This window comes from Phoca vitulina, unplaced genomic scaffold (assembly GCF_004348235.1).
Source record: "Phoca vitulina isolate PV1807 unplaced genomic scaffold, GSC_HSeal_1.0 scaffold1, whole genome shotgun sequence".
NCBI lineage: Eukaryota > Metazoa > Chordata > Mammalia > Carnivora > Phocidae > Phoca > Phoca vitulina.
In genome coordinates, this window is record NW_022589704.1 from 73,474,843 (window position 1) to 73,495,577 (window position 20,735).

The following is a 20,735-nucleotide window of genomic DNA, read 5'->3' on the forward strand; positions in this document are numbered from 1 at the left end:
CATCATAAAAATGGAATTGGTTTACATATATAATGTCTTATTTATTCAGTTGGCTTGTTTAAACCTTTTGGGAACAAGCCAGTTACAGATGAATGAATATTTACAACTGTCATTGATGGAGTGCTTACTATGTAGTTTTTACATGCATTAGCTCATTTAATCATCAAAGCAACCTTTAGAAGAGGGTGTTATTATATTCTACATTTTATAGATGAGGACACTGAAGCACTGAGACGTTAAGTAACTTGTCCAAAGTCACACAGCCAACAGACTGGAGCCAGGATTTAAACTCTGGTAGCCAGGCTCAGAGCAATTGTTCTTAATCAGTAAACTATACTGACTTCAGAATGAATTAATACATAAATATTCAATTATATATATGAAAGCATTTTAGTGCCATAGTCCTAAATTATAAAGCTTAGATTGTCACTGATCATGATAAAAACTGAGAGTCACAAATACACCAATTCTTCAACAGACCTGCTGTAGAACCTGGCAATTCTACCAGAAGAATTATTCCTTTGATATGAGATGGATATTCTAGAGGGTCCCTCTAAAGCAAATGGTTATTTTGCTATGAAACAGTAAACTTGTGGAATGCACTATTGCATTAGCATGGACTACATTGCTAAATTATCTAGCTGTCTCTTAAACAAGTTTGAGAACCTAAGGGGATAGCACAGTCCCTTAAAATTTTGGGGGGGTTTCCTATTTTTTAATTTAAATTCAATTAATTAACATATAGTGTATTAGTTTCAGAGGTAGAGTTCAGTGATTCATCAGTTGCATAGAACACCCTATGCTCATTCCATCACGTGCCCTCCTTCATGCCCATCACCCAGTTACCCCATCTTCCCTCCCATCTCCCCTCCAGCAACCCTCAGTTTCTTTCCTATGCTTAAGAGTCTCTTATGGTTTGTCTCCCTCTCTGATTTCATCTTGTTTTATTCTTCCCAGGTTTTTTTTTTCTAACCAGAATCATGCTGTATGTATTGTTCTTTGATGTGCTTGTTGGAGATGTTCTCAGCCTAGCACATTCCTTTTATCCATTATATATTGCACAGAAATAGGGGCACTCTTTGGGTTGCTTCATTCTGCTTTTATAATTATGCCCACTTTTGTGCACAAACTTGAGCACAGGGATAGCCCCTTAAATTTTTGAGAGAAGGATGAAAGCCTTGGAACCTTACATACTGCCTATGGAGGATAACACCAGTGTTGAACCGCACTGGACAGCCTGTCAGGGCTCAGCACAAGAGTGGTTGAGTGCCTTGAGGGGGAGAGTGGAACCAGTGACATCCTCAGCCCTCCGGGAAATTTGTGGCAGTCTATTCCAGGAAAAATAGTTTTTCCTATACTCTTATTTATAAACTTGACTCAACTCAGCATTTTATCTTGGAAATGAAATAAATTTTGCTCTTACTCATCCAGCTTAGATTATGTTTAAGGACTTGAAGAACCACTGAAACCCTTCTGATGACTGATTTTTTTTGTAATAAAAATAAAAAATGTAATAACTCCATTCTGGTAGTTCTCAGCAGGGGTATCCTGAACCTGCCATAAGAGTGTTATCTAATTTTAATCAAATATTTCCTATGATATTAGAATAATTACAGTCCTATTTGTCAGAGCTGTGTGTGTGTGTTTTTAAGATTTTATTTTCTTAGAGCAGTTTAAGTTCACAGCAAAATTAAGAGGAAGGTGCAAAGATTTCCCATAATCCCCCTACCCTTACAATGCATAGCTCCTCCCATTACCTACATCCCTACCGAAGTGGTACATTTGTTATAATTGACGAATCTACATTGATATATCATCATCACCCAAAGTCCATAGTTTACATTAGGGTCCACTCTTGTCTTGCACATTCTATGGGTTTGGACAAATGTATAATATCATGTATCCATCATTATGGTACCATACAGAGTATTTTCACTGCCCTAAAAATCCTGTTTTTTTGCCTGTTTATCCCTCTCTTTCACCCAACCCTTGTCAACCATTAATCTTTTTACTGACTGTAGGTTTTCCTTTTCCAGAATGTCATATATTTGGAATCATATAGTATGTAGCCTACTCAGGTTGCCCTCTTTACTTAGTAATACGCATTTAAGCTTCCTTTGTGTCTTTTCAAGGCTTGATAGTGCATTTTTTTTTTTTTTAGCACTGAATAATATTCCATTGTCTGGATATACCTGTTTATTAATCCATTCACCTACTGAAGGATATCTTGGTTGCTTACAAGTTTTAACAATTATAAATAAAACTGCTATGAACATCCATTCATGTGCAGATTTGTGTGTGGACATACATTTTTAACTTTTGAGGGGAAAATACCAAGGTGTGCAATTGCTATATCATATAGTAAGAATATGTTTAGTTTCATAAGAAGTCAGCGAACTGTCTTCCAGTGTTGCTGTACCATTTTGTATTTTGACAAGTAATGAATGAGAGTCCTGATCGTTTCACATCCTCACCAGCATTTGATGTTCTTAGTGTTCTAGATTTTGGCCTTTCTAATAGGTATGTACTGGTATTCATTATTATTTTAATTTGCATTTCTCCAATGACATATGATGTAAAGCATCTTTTTCATATGCTTATTTGTCATCTGCCTATCTTCTTTGGTGAGGTGTCTGTTTCAGGTCTTTGGCTCATTTTTTACTTGGGTTGTTTTCTTATTCAGTTCTTAGAGTTCTCTGTATCAGAGCTGTTTTTAAGATTCAGTGCAAATTAGGGCTTAATATGATATTAATAAGAAGTAAGAAGCTTAGGGATGCCTGAGTGGCTCACTCGGTTGAGTGTCTGCCTTTGGCTCAGGTCATGATCCTGGAGTCCCGGGATTGAGCTCCGAGCTGGGCTCCCTGCTCAGCGGGGAGTCTGCTTCTCCCTCTACCCCCCCCCCGCTTGTGCTCTCTCTCTCTCACTCTCTCTCAAATAAATAAATAAAATCTCTTTTTTAAGTAAGAGGCATAATATAATGTAAAACATGGACTAAAGAAAGGTTTGTGTTTATAGGAACATCATAAGTATAGAAGAGACCAGTTATTGATACTCAAACATGTTTGAAGTCAACTACGGATAACCAAGTTGTGAGGAAGCCCAAGCTAGTCATGCAGAAAGGATGTATGGAGAAAGAGAGATGTAGACTAGCTTCCAGTTGTTTCAGTGATCCCAACGCAGGTGGCAGACACGTGAATAAAAGGACTATCTTGTACATTCCAACTCCAGAAGATGCCAAGTTAAGAATATCTGAGGTCCCAGACATATGGCCCCGATTGAGCTGTACATCTATTTACAGCTCCTTGAGCAACCTGGGCTGAGGTCCCAGACATAGTAGAGCAATGACAAGCCATCCCTGCTGAGCCTTGCTCAGTCTTCCTGATGCTCAGTATCATAAGTATAATAAAATAATTAAGTAGTGTGCTACTGAGCAATAGATAGCCAGGACAAACCCCTTATATCCCCTCTATAGGCTGGATTAGGCTTAAAGCATGGGTTGGGCATGAGCTTTCACATAAGCTAGAACAATCTAATTTGCTGTGTCAAGAACACAATTCTTTTTTGTTTGTAATTTGTCTTCAGGAGTTTCCTTTGACAGTGTCAATCATTCATGGTTAATTAAGCTTTAATAACAAACACTCTTGTTGGTATCTTCTGACTGAGTAGGACCCTATAAGAATGGGATATAGAAAATACTTTTTCATGTATACCCTTGGCCTAGTTCTGGTTTAGTACTCTTTCTGGTTTCATAAGTTCAGTGTTTTTAGTCCTCTCTCTCTCTCTCTCTCTGACTGGGATAACTTGAGAAAAATAGGAAAAGGAACAGTTATGTTGTAGGCATAGTGTATCATGATTAAGAACAAACCTTGTGAATTGCATAGAACTTATGATGGCTTTGACCTTTGCAGGCATTGGAAGATTCATGTTTTAAGGGTAGATGATGAACCATAACACCAGGTCTAGTTGCTATATGTATTGAAGAGTGGAAGGAGCGAGGAAAGAAAGGCATTTTGTACCTAAATGAATAAAAAAACAAATGGTAAAGAATACACTGTTCAAACTTGCTGTGCCTTGAGTGAGGCATTCTGTTTTGAGTTCCATAAATTAAAAGGGTTGGATTACAGTGCCTTTAAATGCACTCTATTTCTAAAATGTTTGACCCTAAGTATAAAATAACAAAGGTAAAGTCAGTGATTTTGGCATGTAGTAGGTGCTCAATAAATATTTGTTGAATTATTAACATGAGCATGTATTAGATTTAACTGGTAGGGCCTAGGACAGTGAAACTTTCACACTGTTCAAGAATGTTAGGATTTTCTCACTTTAACACTTATATTTAGAGCTAGAACTAGGCAAAAATAATATAGCAGATATGTTTCTTTGTATCTTCATAAGTTTTTTTTCTCTTCATCCAGGAATTCTAGCCATGGTCCAGGAATATCCTACTACTATCCCTAAAGGATTTTGCTCTCTAAACTGGACATCAGGATATTTGGAAATCACCCTAAAGCCAACAGAACTCTATCCTTCCATGCCACTAACTTTTTAAAAAAAACCCTAAACTTATTTGGTGGTTAATTGTAGATTCACATGCAGCTGTGAATTAGTGTCAAGATACCCCATGTATCCTTCACTCAATTTCCCCCAATGATAACATCTTGCATAACTATAGTATAATATCATGCCTGGGAAATTGACATTGATATGATCCACTGACCTTATCCAGGTTTCATCAGTTTTACATGAACTCATTTGTGTGTGTCTCTATGTGTGTATTTAGTTCTATGCTATGCTACCACATGTATAGATTTGTGGAACTACAGTCAAGATACAGAATAGTTATGTCACCACAAGCATCATTCCTTGTGCTACCTTTTAATAGAAACCTGTCCCCCACCCATCCCTAGCTTCTTCATCTCTGTAATTTTATTATTTCAAAAATATTACATAAATGGAATCACACAGTATATAACCTTTTGAGATTAGCTTTTTTCACTCAGTGTAATTCTAAGCCACTGACTTTTAAGACTCAGAAAAATGAAGGTATAATAATGGACTATGATACAAAGGAATTGATATTTTTGAATAAAAATGTCTATGTGTTTTCTGTTTCTTTGATCCCCTTAGCCAAATTACCTCCTTCCTCCACTATCTATGCCAACATACACCATGTCAGAAAACTTTTAACTTCCGAAGAAAGCTTTTACCTAGGAAAGTGGAATCAGGAAAAGTGAATTAAGCTTAATCTATCTACCAAATATGTCATTTATGAAAATGAGCTCAAATGAAGGGGTTACATTTAATGACCTCACGGGTCTTTTCACCTTGGAAATTTTATGACCAGAATTATCAAGATCCCATAAAATAAGTGTTTGGTGGCCACTTTGGCTTCCAGGATTGGGAAGGCAGGAAAATGGTCATAATGTAATAATCAGAACAGGAAAGTAATGAGCAAAGATGTAAAAACTAACAAAATGTTGGTATCTTCACCCAAAATAAAAATTGGTATTACCGTCTCTGTTTTACAAATGAGGAGAAAAGCTCAAGAGTTTAAATAACTTGCTTAAAATCACACAGTTGGAGGTAGGATTAGAATCCAAGGAAGCAGGATTAGGAATCAAGTCTGATCTGAAAAAAAATCCCTCTCTCAAAAAAACCCAAAAAACACCCCCCCCCAAAACAACACCAACCAACCAACCAACCAAACAAACAAAACAAAACAAACCAGTGCTATAGGCACAGATACTAAAGATGTAAGCCTCAAGGAAAGGGAGAGTTTGATGCAAGAAGGAAGTCTGAGTAGACTGGGTATTGACTGAAGTGGAGTGGCCATTCTAGCCACTTTGCAGGATTTGAGAATGCATATTTATATGAGAATGAAAAGAGAATGTGTTTACTTAAGGCAGTGATTCTCAAAGTGTGGTCCCCAGACCAGCTTCATTAGCCTCACATAGGAATTTGCTAGAAATTTGAGTTTTCTAGCCTCAGACTTACTGAATCAGAAACTTTGGGTGTAGGGCTCAGAAATCTGTTTTAATAAGCTTTATAAGTGGTTCTGATGGGTACTAAAGTCTGAGAAATACTAGTGCCTAAGTGGAAAACTTATACTGTGTAGTATATGAAAGTGAAAATTTGAGGTCTTTCAGTGGACCAAAAGATGATCCTAGGTTAAAGGAATATCTTAGGAATTGCTTAGAAACTATCTCTCTTTCTCTGTCTTTTTGATTCTGATTCACTTGTAGGTGCTCTCCATTGGTTTAATGTCTAAATTTTAGTACCTTTGGCCTTGATTCCTGCCTCTAGAATCTACTGCTCTTTGAATTTGAGTACACTCCATCATGTACTCTGACTTGCTTCTATCCAGATTGCTCATACCAGCTTTGGGATGGATGGGGGGGATAAGAGAATTCTGATCTGGTATGAATTTTGTTAAACTGAAATGTTTTTCAAACTGGGGAACCTAAACTATTATTTTTAGTTACCTGATATACATAAAAGACTTTCAGCAGAGAAATGACATGACAAAATTGTATTTTTGAAATATTAATTTGGAAGCAATTTATAGAATAGATGAGGTAGAAGCGATTTATGAAACTCATACAATAAACTAGGCATGAAATGGCAAGAGAACTGATATCAGAAAGGAATGGTAGGGGAGGGAATGGAATATGAGGAATATTTAAAGAGAAAAATCCGATGCAACTTAGGGACTAATTTGCAATAGAGAGTGAATAAGAAGGGGGAAAGAAAACTAACAATTTAAGAAAACTGATACATGTGGAAATAATGCTATTGGCAGAAATATGGGACTCAATTCAGGTATCTTGTCTTGGAGAGTTAATCAGATAATTTTGAATGTATTCATTGTGAGATAATGATGAAATACCCAAGTATTATAGCTCATTAGATAAATGAATAAATGGATGCTTTTTCCATGGATCAATTGATAGAGTTGGATTGTCTTAGGGAAAATTGTAATTTCTGCTTTGAATTTCATCAATCCTAACATGACTAAATAGATATATGTAGCTTTGAATGCAAGTTATTCCAGACAGAGATTCAAGAAACTGCAGTAAGTGAATAAGATAAAAGCAACTCTGGAAAAGTATGGCCCCAGCACAGTGATTTCTTGGTAACAGGGATAGTAATAGTGGTGGTTGTGATGGGACTTTGATAGTAGAAGGGAATTGGGGAGGGTATAGGAAAGGATGGTGGTGGTTTTTAAATGAAGAATGGGTATAACTAGAATATTAGTCTTTACTTAAATAGTCTGCTGCTCTGGGATCTAATCTTGCATGCCTAGAACAATATACAGTGGAAACGGAGATGTGAAAATGGATTGGTGGATGACTGCAATCTTGTAGAACAATCTGTTAGAGATTACTTTCCTGCTTAGAACTTGATGGTAACTGAAAGAAGCTACCTACTTTGAGATGGAAAAAGGTTCCAGGTTCCATTTTCATATCTTGCCAAATTATGATTTGGCAAGTTTGGAAAATAGCATTATGGAATTTACTTAATTACATGGAAAGTATATGAAAGTGAACACATTTTCTCTTTAGATATGCTATACACTGCTATGCTTTTTACTGGACAAGCCATATTTAACCATATTTAAGTTTTTCTTTTTTTTAAATTCCTTTGGGTTTATAATAAGCTTTAAAACAATATATAAAATAGTGCCTGGGGACCCCAAAACACTGAAGCCAGGGTTCATAAAGCATTTATAAGGAAATGCTGATACATCTCTTGAGGCCATCCCTGTTAACCCACTGTTCTTACAGATGTCTGAGGAGCATATTAATATGCCTATTAGCAATGTAAGTCTATTTCATTTTTGGGTCAAACAGCCAAAAGAATATTTCTTTTTTTCTTTTCTTCTTCTGATTGCCCTACCTGGGCTGTAACTAGCTGAACATTTACAACTCTGAATGATATAATGCAATTAAGACTCTCTATAACATTCTAATTTGCATATCTCATTATATAGAGTGACACCATTAGAAGACATGTGTTGAAGCTTTCAAAATGATTATGAAATGTGAATGTGTAATGGGATGAATATGCTATGCCGAACCAAGATTGTACAGTATTCACAGGCTTACTTAGGGTAGCAGGTGCTTCTTGAAGAAGTGATTTCTATAAGCAAATGCCAATCACGTTCTTTATTCTGCTTTCCTTCTCTATGGACACAAGCACAAAAATCCAAAATAAGGTGTAAATGCTGCAAAATAGAAGTTTTAGGGGACAGTATTTATTTAAACACATTTATCTGAGCTTTTTATTTAGCTGGTCCCTTTAGATCTGCTCTTCCAATTGCCTTTGGCCAATTGGAGACACCAGTAGTCGACAGAGGTTAAGGTATTTATTTCCTTGGCTCTTCCTTGCTGGGACAAGATTTGGCACTGACTGCATCTGATAGAGGATTTCCATGAAATGAATAAAGCTTACTTTCAGCCACTCACATGTATAGGCTCTTTCCAAGGCCCAGAGAGGAGCCCCGACGATGTGCTTCCATGGCCTTATGTTTTTGTCAAAAGGAGAAAAAATTCTGATATTAAGAAGTATATTTAGGAAGACATTTTAGAATATTTCAAGAATACAGGTGAGAAATTTGAGATTCCTGATTAAAAGATAAAGGCTATTTTTTTTTATCATCTCTAAATATATTTATTGAAAAATCTGAGAGAGAATATAAACAATTAATGAGATATGAGCCATAAGTGATAGATTGAGTGACTAAATCAGTATGGACTATTCTGATCTTAAAAAATAAAACAAAAATTTTTAGATTATACTAAAAGCTGTAATTCAGAGATAAATTATGAATAGACAAAATGAATAAGCTCTCAAATTGTTTGATAATCTAATTAACACAGAGAAATGAATCCTACAGACACATTGGAGAAAGATATAAATTTGTTGGTACTTTGACATGAATTACTGGCATTGATGAAGATAATATAAAACTCACAATAAGACACTATAATGAGGACAGTTAGGATATACCGGTTAATGACTATTGTCAACTCAAACAGTAGTTAATATTAGTCATTATACAAAAAAACTTGACATGCTTTGAATGAAATCTAATAGTTTATATGAGACAGAAACTTGATAGAAGTTTTCTCAAATTTGAATACAAAACAAAAATTTACATGACATTAATAATAGGGATTGTGAAGTTGTGAATTGTGATAGTTGATTCTAAATTATCAGTGATAAACAAATTTCAATCTATCATGTTGGAGAAAATACTGACTTATTTTTTATTTTTTTCTCTATAAAATTTGGTCTTACAAAATTATTTCACAAAGAAGCAATCAGAATATGCAGGGAAAAAAATCAGAAAAAAGATGTTCCAAAGCTGTTCTGTTCATTAATTAATAAAATATTTAGCTATTCTTCTAGATTTTGTTATGTTTGTGATTCTTTTACTTTAAAATGTCCACTTTCATGCCTAATTCATATTTGTTGTTTTGCATTATTTTTTTTCTTTTTTTTTTTTTAAAGATTTTATTTATTTATTTGACAGAGAGAGAGACAGCGAGAGAGGGAACACAAGCAGGGGGAGTGGGAGAGGGAGAAGCAGGCTTCCTGCTGAGCAGGGAGCCCGATGCGGGGCTCGATCCCAGGACACTGGGATCATGACCTGAGCCGAAGGCAGACGCTTAGCGGCTGAGCCACCCAGGCACCCCTGCATTATTTTTTCTTAGAGAGACTACCCCAAATAATATAAACTTAAACCCTGTGACACCCAAATTAGCTCCTATCTCATAGCCCCTCTCCACACTATAGTTCTAACTGGGATCTGATAACAGATCTTTCACCTTGACCCTTTCAGCCTAAGGGTAGTAATGTCTTCCTGCTTTTGTGATTCCCTGAGGGTTTCATCATCTTTTGCTGATTTCTCAACGTTGGCACATCAGTGTTTCAGTTGGATAATTCTTTGTTATGGGCGCTGTCCTGTATAGTGTAAGATGCTTAGTACCACCCTTTGCCTTTACCCACTGGATGCAGTAGCACTTCCCAAGTTGTGACAACTAAAAATGTCTCCAGACATTGTCAAATACCTCCTGGGGGAAAAGGTCATCATCTCCACTTGAAAACCACTCTCTTAAAACTTTGTAAATGGTCTCTTCATTAAAATGCCTTCAATTACCTCTTTTCAGCTTGCCATTTTTTTTTCTTTCTTTTTTCTCTTTTTTCTTTTTTTAATTTTATTTTATTATGTTATGTTAATCACCACAATTACATCATTAGTTTTTGATGTAGTGTTCCATGATTCATTGTTTGCGTATAACACCCAGTGCTCCATTCAATACGTGCCCTCTTTAATACCCATCACCAGACTAACCCCTCCCTCCACCCCCCTCCCCTCTAGAACCCTCAGTTTGTTTCGCAGAGTCCATAGTCTCTCATGGTTCGTCCCCCCCTCTGATTTACCCCCCTTCATTCTTCCCCTCCTGCTATCTTCTTCTTCTTCTTCTTCTTTTTTTTTTTTTAACATATAATGTATTACTTGTTTCAGAGGTACAGGTCTGTGATTCAACGGTCTTACACAATTCACAGCGCTCACCATAGCACATACCCTCCCCAATGTCTATCACCCAGCCACCCCATCCTTCAAACCCCCCACCACTCCAGCAACCCTCAGTTTGTTTCCTGAGATTAAGAATTCCTCATATCAGTGAGATCATATGATACATGTCTTTCTCTGATTGACTCATTTTGCTCAGCATAACACCCTCCAGTTCCATCCACGTCATTGCAAATGGCAAGATCTTATTCCTTTTGATGGCTGCATAATATTCCACTGTATATATGTACCACATCTTCTTTATCCATTCATCTGTTGATGGACATCTTGTCTCTTTCCATAGTTTGGCTACTATGAACATTGCTGCTATAAACATTGGGGTACATGTAGCCCTTCGGATCACTACATTTGTATCTTTGAGGTAAATACCCAGTAGTGCAATTGCTGGGTTATAGGGTAGCTCTATTTCAACTTTTTGAGGAACCTCCATACTGTTTTCCAGAGTGGCTGCTCCAGCTTGCATTCCCACCAACAGTGTATTTTTTTCTAAGATAGTTATCCAAAGATTTTTCAAAATGGTGACAAGAACAGATATGAAATTCTGATAGAGGTTAAAAGTAAGTACTTTATCATTTTCTTCCATAAAAAGTAAAACAACTAGACATTATATTCCTGTATGTGAAGTAATAGTCTGAAGCAAATTTTTTTTAAAGATTTTATTTATTTGACAGAGAGAGAGAGAGCGAGAGAGAGCACAGGCAGGGGGAGCAGGAGAGGGAGAAGCAGGATCCCCGCTGAGTGGGGAGTCCGATGCGGGGCTTCATCCTAGGACCCTGGGATCATGACCTGAGCTGAAGGCAGACGCTTAACTGACTGAGCCTAGTCTGAAGCAAATTATTACTAAATTCTAAGTAGCTCTAAAGGAAGGAGATATACATACAAATATAAAATTGGAAAAAGGAAAATACATCACAAAATGTAGTATCAATAGCTAAAGATAGTGAAGAAAAAAAACCCTGAGAATAATTGAACATGCTCAGAATAGTCAAGCAAATAAAATAGGGAACATTATAAAAGAAACAAAGAATGTGTAGATTTAGGTAGGAGTTACAGTGTGAAGGAGGTTGGCAAATCCTCTCCATCAAAACCAACTGCAGTTTTTGCTGTTAGTTGTAGGAGTTCCTTGTATATTTTGGAAATTAACCCCTTATCATATATATAGTTTGCAAATATTTTCTGCCATCCTATAGGTTGCCTTTTCACTCTGTTGATTATTTCCTTTGCTGTGAAGAAGGTTTTTAGATTGATATAGTCCCAATTGCCTTTTTTTTCCTTTCTTTCGTTGTTTGTACTTTTGGTGTCACATCCATGAAATTACTTCCAGGACCAATGTTACGAAGATTTTCCTCTATGTTTTCTTCTAGGAATTTTGTAGTTTCAAGTCTTATGTTTAAGTCTTAAACCCATTTTGAGTTGATTTTTGTGTATGCTGTAAGACAGTGGTCCAGTTTCATTCTTTTGCACATGTATATCCAGTTTTCCCAGAATCATTTGTTGAAAAAACTATTCTTTTACCATTGTGTGTTTTTGATATCATTATGGAAGATCACTTGACCTTATGTGTGGGTGAATTTCTGGACTCTCTATTCTATATTATTGGTTTCTATGTCTGTCTTATGTTAGTACCATACTGTTATAATTACTGTAGTTTTTTAATATATTTTGAGATCAGGAAGTATAATGCCTTCAGCTTTGTTTTTTTTTTTTCTTCCTCATGATTGTTTCAGCTATTTGCAGTCCTTTGTGGTTCCATCTGAATTTGAGAATTGTTTTCTCTATTTCTGTAAAAAATACCATTGGGATTTTGGTAGAGATTGCATTGAATCTGTAGGTCACTTGAGGTAATTTGGATATTTTAAAAATATTAAATCTTCCAATGTGTGAATGTGGATGTCTTCCCACTTAATTGTTTCCACTTTAATTTCTATCATCAATGTTTTGTAATTTTCATTGTATAAGTCTTTCACTTCCTTAGTTAATTTATTCCTAGGGATTGTATTCTTTTTGATGTTACTGTAAATAGTATTTTTTCCTAATTTCTTTTTCAGATAGTTCATTTCTAGTGCATAGAAATGTAACTGATTTTTGTATGTTAATTTTGTATTCTGCAACTTTACTAAATTTGTTTATTAATTCTAATGTTTTTTTCTGGAGTGTTTAGGGTTTTGTATACATAAGGTCAGAACCACAATGAGGTATTACCTTACACCTGTTAGGATGGCTATTATCTGAAAAACAAAATACAGCAGGTGTTGGCAAGGATGTTGAGAAGTTGTAACCTTTGTACCTTATTTGTGGGAATGCAAAATGATGCAGTTGCTATGAAAAACAGTATGAAAATTCCTCCAAAAAATAAAAATAGAATTTCTATATGATTTATCAATCCCACTTTTGGGATACTTATCTAGAATAATTGAAGTAGGATCCTGAAGAGATATTAGGACTCGCATGTTCATTGCAGGAGTATTCATAATAGCCAAGGTGTGGAAATAATCTAAAAAGTCCAAATGTCCATTGATGGATTAATGAATAAAGAAAATGTAGTATACACATACGATGGAATGTTATTTAGCCCTAAAAAAGAGGAAAATCCAGCCATATGTGACAACATGGATAAACCTTGAGGACATTATTCTAAGTAAAATGAACCAGTCACAGAAGGACAGATTCTACATGATTCCACTTATATGAGGTATCTAACATAATAAAATTCATAGAATCAGAGAGTAGAATAGTAGTTGCTAGAGGCTAGAGGGGTCGGGGTGAATGAGGAGTTGCTAATCAATGGGTATAATGTTTCAGTTTTGAAAGAGAGTAAGTTCTAGAGATCTGCTGTACAACGTTGTGCCTATAGTTAACAATACTGTATTGTATGCTTAAAAATCTAAGAGGATATATCTTATATTTAATATTCTTCTGACAATTAAAAAAAAGCCCAACTTTAAAATTGGATAAAATTGTCAAAAACAACCTCTAGAAGTCCACTAAAGGTAAAAAATGAATTGGGAAATGTTTATTCATAAAAAACTGTAGAATCTTAAGTAAGAACAGTGGGAATTTATAGTATTCCTGTCTGGAGATGTTTCTTTCTCTGCCTAACTTCCCCACTATTCCTCAGCCTGGTTAGCACAGTAATACAAGCAGGGCAGTGTTAGCTGTGAAAACATGTTTCACTGCCATAGAAGCCTGGCTTAATTTGGAGTGGAGGATAAAATACCTATGTGGTGTTGTCAGTATGAATCAAACTCAGAAGAAAATGAATGGAGAAAACCTATAGTTTTCCTAGGCTAGGGGAATAGTCCTGTTTAGTGCAGAAATAGACAAACTGATAAGCACAGTATTTAAAAGGGAGATCTTGGAAAAGTGATAACAACTCAGGGGCTAGATAAGTTCTCTATACCTCATTGCTGACTGGGAGGCTGTGCACATAAGCAGGAAAAACCCTAGAGAGGGGTGTGAAAAGTAAAAGCCAAGGAAGACTTAAAAGGAGCTTTACAATTCACGTATAGATCTAGCAGCAGAAGTGGAAGCTTTATTAGTTGAAGATGTTAGAACACATGCTCTGATCAAGCATTGGTTGGCTGTTATGCAGTCAGGATGACTCCAGGGAAAGTAGGTTTAAAAAAAATATTGAGCTTAGGCATCAGTTTCCACTCTGCAGGGGGAAGGAAGTTTCCACAGAGTAAGTCCAGGCAGGTCATAAAAAAAAAAAAAAAATCAACAACAATCCTCAAGAGGGGATCAGAATCCAGAGTTGTTAGACATTATCTACAATATCTAGTTTTCAACAAAAAATTATACAAAATGCATAAAAAACAAAAGTTTTTTCCTGAGTATTTTTCCTTTACTTAGGAAAAAATTAACAGCCAATATAAATCGACTCTGAATGAGCACAGGTGTTAAACTTAGCAGAAAAGATGTCAAAGTAGTTATTTTAATAGAATTAAAGCAACTATGCAATTATGTTTAAAGAACTCAAGGACAATATGGTGATGGTGACTCAACACATATGAAATATCAATAAAAAATAGAAGCTATAAAATAGAACTAAGTGGAAATTATGTAATTGGAAAGTACAATAGCCAAATGAAAAATTTACTAGGTGGGCTAAACAACAGATTTGAGATGGCAAAAATAAAAAATCAGTGACTTTGAAGATATAGCAAAAGAAATCAACCAATATTAAGAAAAACGAGAATAAATTTGAGTAAAAATGAGCAGAATTTCAGAGACTTATGGTCCAATAGTAAATGTACTAGCACGTGTGTAATGGGAGTGTCAGAAGTAGATGATAAAGAAAAAGAAGTAGAAAAACGATTTGAAGAAATAATGGCTGAATAATTTTCAAATTTAATGAATAACATTAATTTACATATCCAAGGATCTCAATGAAGCCCAAGTAGGATAAACACAAATAGATACAGTTCTAGACATATCATTGTCAAACTGATGAAAGTGATGAGAGAAAAATGGTCATCATATACAGAAGAACTATAACACGCTAAATAAGTGACTTCTTTTCAGAAACATTGGAGGCCAGAAGGCAATGGAATGACATATTCAAGGTGCAAAAAGACACATAAAAAAAGAAAAAAACCTTGTCAACAAAGAATGTTATGTTTAGCAAAATTATCTTTCATACCTGAAGAAGAAATAAAGATGATTCAAAGTGCAAACTAAAAGAATTTGTTGCTAAACTTGCCTTACAAGAAATACTAAAGGAAATACTTCCTTAAGATGAAAAAAAAAATGACACTAGATGGTAATTTGGATATACAGAAATAAATGAAAAACCATGTAATGTAAATATGTTGATAAATATAAAAGACTGTATAAATATATATGTTCTTTGCTTAATATCTTTGAAATATGTAAGATTTTAAAGCAATAATTATAACACTGTATTTTTGTTTTATTAAATGCATCAGTGAAATATATGAGTAATAACACAAAGGGGGGGTAAATGGAATGACATTGGATCAAAGTTGTTCTATTTTGCTGGATTTAAGACAATATTAAATGAAGCGGATTGTGAATAGTTCAGATGCATATTGTAATCTGCACAGCAGCTACTAAAAATTAAAATATATAATTAAAAATAAATAAAATTTAAAACAATATATTATATTGATTTAGTGTAAGAGAAAGCAGTAAAAGAAGAATAGATGAATAAAAATGGCATATTCAAAAAATTAACCGCAAAATGGCAGATGTCAATTTAACCATATCAATAACTACATTAAATATAAGGTTGATTTAAGATACAAAAATCATTTAATGTAATATGCCATATAAATAGAATAAAGGACAAAACCATATAATCATCTCAGTAGATGCAGAGAACGCATTTAATAAAATCCTATATCCATTCATGGATTAAAAACTCTAAAGAAATTAGGAATAGAAGGGAATTTCTTTAACTTGATATAGGGCATCTATAAAAAATCTGCAGTTAACATTATACTTAATGGTGAAACTCTGCTTTTCACAAAAGGTCAGGAACATGGCAAAAATGTATGCTAGTAAGATTTCTATTTACCACTGTACTGGAGGTTCTAGCCAGAGCAATAAGGCAAGAGAAATTAAATGAAATCATACAATAGGGAATTTCAAAGAAGTATAATTGTTTTTATTTGCAGCCATCATGACCTGGAATATGGAAAATCCTAGGGAATACAATGAGACAGAAGCCAAACTAAACCTACTAGAACTTAAAAATGAGTTTAGCATGATCACAGAATATAACATCGAGACAAAATTAATTGTATTTTTATATACTAGAAAAAAATGAAATTAAAAAATTGATTCTAGGGGCATCTGGGTGGCTCAGTTGGTTAAACATCTGACTCTTGATTTTGGCTCAGATCATGATCCACACTGGGCATGAAGCCTGCTGAGGATGCTCTCTCTCTCCTTCTCCCTCTGTCCCTCCCATCCCCTGTGCTCTCTCTCTCTCTCTCTCTAAGGAAAACAATTGAATCCATTCACAGTAGGATAAAAAAAAAAAAAAGAATAAATTAAACCAAAGAAATGTAAGATATATTAAAAAAAAGCTATAAAATACTGCTAATAGAAACCAAAGAATGTCTAAATAAATAGCAAGATCACATCATTAATTGGAAAATTCAATATTGTTAAGATGGCAGTCATCCCTGAAGTGATTTATATATATAACACAATTGCTATCAATACCCCAGAAAGCTTTTTTTCCCTGGTAAAAATTCATAAACTGATCTTAAAAATTTATATAGAAATGCAAAGGACCTATAATAGCCTAAACAATTTTGGAGGAAAAAAAATGTATTTGAGGACGTAGAGTACCTAATTTTAATACTTTCTGTGGAGCAACAGTGATTAAGTGTGGTATCAGTGTAAGGATAGACATATACATCAATGGAACAGTGTTGAGAGTTTAGGAATGAACCCTTACATTTAAGGTCATTTGATTTTTAGTAGGGGTTCAAAGCCAATTCAATGGGGAAAAGATAGTCTTAGCAGCAAATTGTACTGGGACAATGGAATATTCATATGCAAAAACAAATGTAGAACCTTGTCTCACACCATACACAAAAATTAAATAAAAATAGATCATTAGACATAAATGTACAAGCTAACATGATAAACCAAAAAGAAAACAAAAAAGATAATCTTTGTGACTTTGGGCTAGGCAAATACTTCTTAGACTTGATACCAAAAACAGGATCTGTAAAAGAAAAAAAAAATGGATAAATTGGAGTTTGTAAAACTTTTAGAAACAGTTTTACAAACTCCAAGTTTTACAACTAAAAACAGTTAATAAATGAAGAGACAAGACAAAGACTAGGAGAAAATATTTGCAAATCCTATATCTGATAAACTATTTGGATGAAGAATATATAAAGAACTCCTACAACTTAAAAATAAGAGGATAGACAATCTAATTAAGAAATAGGCAGAATACTTGAATAGACATTTTACCAAAGAAGATATCCAAAAGTTAATAAATACATGAATAGATGCTCAACATCATTACTTATTAGGGAAATAAGAACTATGACCACAATGAGATACTGCTATATACCCGCAAGAATGACTATAATTAAAGAAGATTGACAATGTTAAGTGTTGGTGAGGATGTGGCAAAACTTGAACTCTCATATACTGCTGGTGGGAATGTAAAGTGGTACAGGCACTTTGGAAAACAATCTAGTAGTTTCTTAAGAAGTTACACATAAAATTACCATACGTACTAGCAATCTACTCTTAGTCTCTACTCAAGAGAAATGCAAACATACATCCACGTAAGACTTGTACACAAATGCTCATAGCAATATTATTCACAAGAACTCCCCCAAAAACAATCCGAATGTTCATCAATTGATGGCTGTTGTATCAAAATGTGGTGGTATCCATACAATGATATACTCTTCAGCTGTAAAAGGGAGCAAACTACTGACACATACTATTATATGGAAGTAATTAAAAAACATTATGCTCAGTGAGAGAAGTCTGACACAAAGAACAGTTTGTTTGATTCTATTTAAATACACTTCAGAAAAGGCAAATCTATAGAAATAGAAAGCAGATCAATGGTCACCTGGGTTTGAGTGTGGGAGCAGCATTTGGCAGTAAGTTGGCATGAGGGATTTTCTTAGGGTAATAGAAATGTCCTACAACAGGATTGTGACAATATTGCATAATTCTATACATTTGCTAAAAGTAATTGAAATATATAAAGGGTGTATTTTATGGCCGATAAATTAAACCTTCGTAAAGCTATTTAAGAGGGCAGGTCATCATGTTGGCAGACAATTGATGCTTTCTTATACAAACAAAATGAGGACGGTATTTCAATTTAGCCATAGAACTCCAGCTGTTTCATGAAGTCATCAACACATTTTAATTCATTGTCTTTGTTTGAATCTTTCTGTTAATATTTGCAAATTATGCTGTATAGGCAAAAGGGTTTGTAGTAAGTAGTTTTTCTTCAAAGTTCTGAGCCAGCATAACTGTGGAAGTACTAGAATTGCTCTTTAGTTGAAAAGGATGCAGACATGCTTCTTGTCAGTTCACCATTTATGGTTAGGTTTGCCCAATTTTATTTTGTCAATTTTTTACTTCTGATTTTCCCAGTTCACTCACCTGGCTTAACTTTCCTTTGGTTCATTCCTCCCTTACAGCGGGACCTGGTGATAATTGTTAAACCAACGTTTGTTGACTTATATATAACAAAGTATTTTTCTTTTTTGTTAACAGTATATATATATCACATTGGCTTGCGTTGTATTACATTAGGTTCTGGGTATCTGGTCTAGTTAACATTAATGTGACTTAAACACCAGTTTGACTTAGTTTGGTCTGGTTTGGATTTGCCCAAGTATGTTCTGTGTCCATATATCAACTGTCTAAAACTCATTTGCAGGTGTCAGCCATGCCCCTTTCAATCAGGTTAGATAATGTGACTTAGGAAGCAGATTGCTTATTAGCATACTGTCTGATCAATCTAATAGACTTTAATTCAGTTCGGTTTAGCTTATTCCTCCCTAGGGTGCAGTGTGACTTTCTCCAACTTGTTGAAGTAAAGCTCTGATCCATGGCACTCAATGCGTCTCAGATGAAGGTACTCACAAGTTCTCCTACAGTCACAGATTACACTGGGGGCTGCCAAAATGCAGCCTTTTGGTTAGCCTCCTACCTTGCCTAATGATTCATTTGCTGAATCATTAGGTGCACTTTCTAGAAATTGCAACCATGCTGTTAGAGCATAAGCTGTTGAAATCAATTACAACCACTGAGATGAATACTCAAAGTCATTTGAAAGTTCTAATGGGGAGAACATCAGAATTTGCCAGTGAAGATTTTCTCTGTTTGGTATGATCATTAATGGGTGTGAACTCAGTAAACTATAATTGATTATATTGTAATTAGAATGGTATATCTCAATAAAAATTTTTAAAAATAAAGTTAAAACCAATGAAGTTTGGACATGAGTTTTCATTATTGTGTTTCTGAAACACTATCTTAGACTCATGTCAGCTTTGAAAACAGAAATGTTTATGTTCCTTTTTGGTGAAACTGTCTTCTACTATCCCTATTCTCCTATTCCACCTGGACATTAGGGCTTGTCAGTAAATTTTTTTTTCTATTTTGTAAGTTTGAGGGGACATGGTACAGTAAAGGGAAGTGGATTGTTGAGTCAAATAGTCCTAGGGTTTAAATTTTATTTACAACAACCAGTATTGTTCTGGTAGGCAAGTCCTAATATCTCTGCCCATCAGTGTCCCTACCTTAGAATGGGGATGATAAAATCTTTCGCAGAGGGTGCTGTGAGATTTAAAATCAATGTCCATAAAATCCTTGGCACAAATAGATACACAAGAAATGCTGTCTGATGTTCTTTGCTTTCTTTTCCTCTTCACAATTCCATTTTTTTTTTTTTTTAGTATTAACAACCTTTGCATGTCTACATAAAATAAACTTATTGGGAGTCATGATGGGCTTTTCTTCCTTATAAAGCCTCTCCCAATGTTGTAGAGATACAGGATGATAGTCATTCATTCATTTATTTAATGATTATTTATGTGCTCCCTTATGTGCTGGGCTGTGGTCTAAATGTTGGGTATACAGCTACGAACAAAATTAAAATTCTTGCCCTTATGGAACATACATACTAATAGTTATGAGTAATCATGTGGGTGTAGTGCTCTTAAGAATCCAAGCTGAAATAAAATTGAGTAGTAGTTCAACACCCTTGACGGTGCTACCAGGAATTGCCAAAGAAATGAATAACAACTTCACTTTTGAGAAAAGTAGCCTCAGGTAAAGTTTGGCACCACATGTTTTATATAGTTTGAAGATACTTAAAAAAAAAAAAAGAAGAAGAAAAAGAAGAGAATAAACCAAAACTTGTCATAAAATTTCCTTTCATTTTCTCCTTAAAACAAACATTTTTGTATCTTTTGAGTAAATATCTCCAGTGCAATTGCTGGATTGTAGGGTAGTTCTATTTTTCACTTTTTGAGGAACCTCCATACTGTTTTCCAGAATGGCTATACCAGTTTGCATTCCCACCAACAATGTAAGAGGGTTCCCCTTTCTCTGCATCCTCACCAACAGCTGTTGTTTCCTGAGTTGTTAATTTTAGCCATTCTGACAG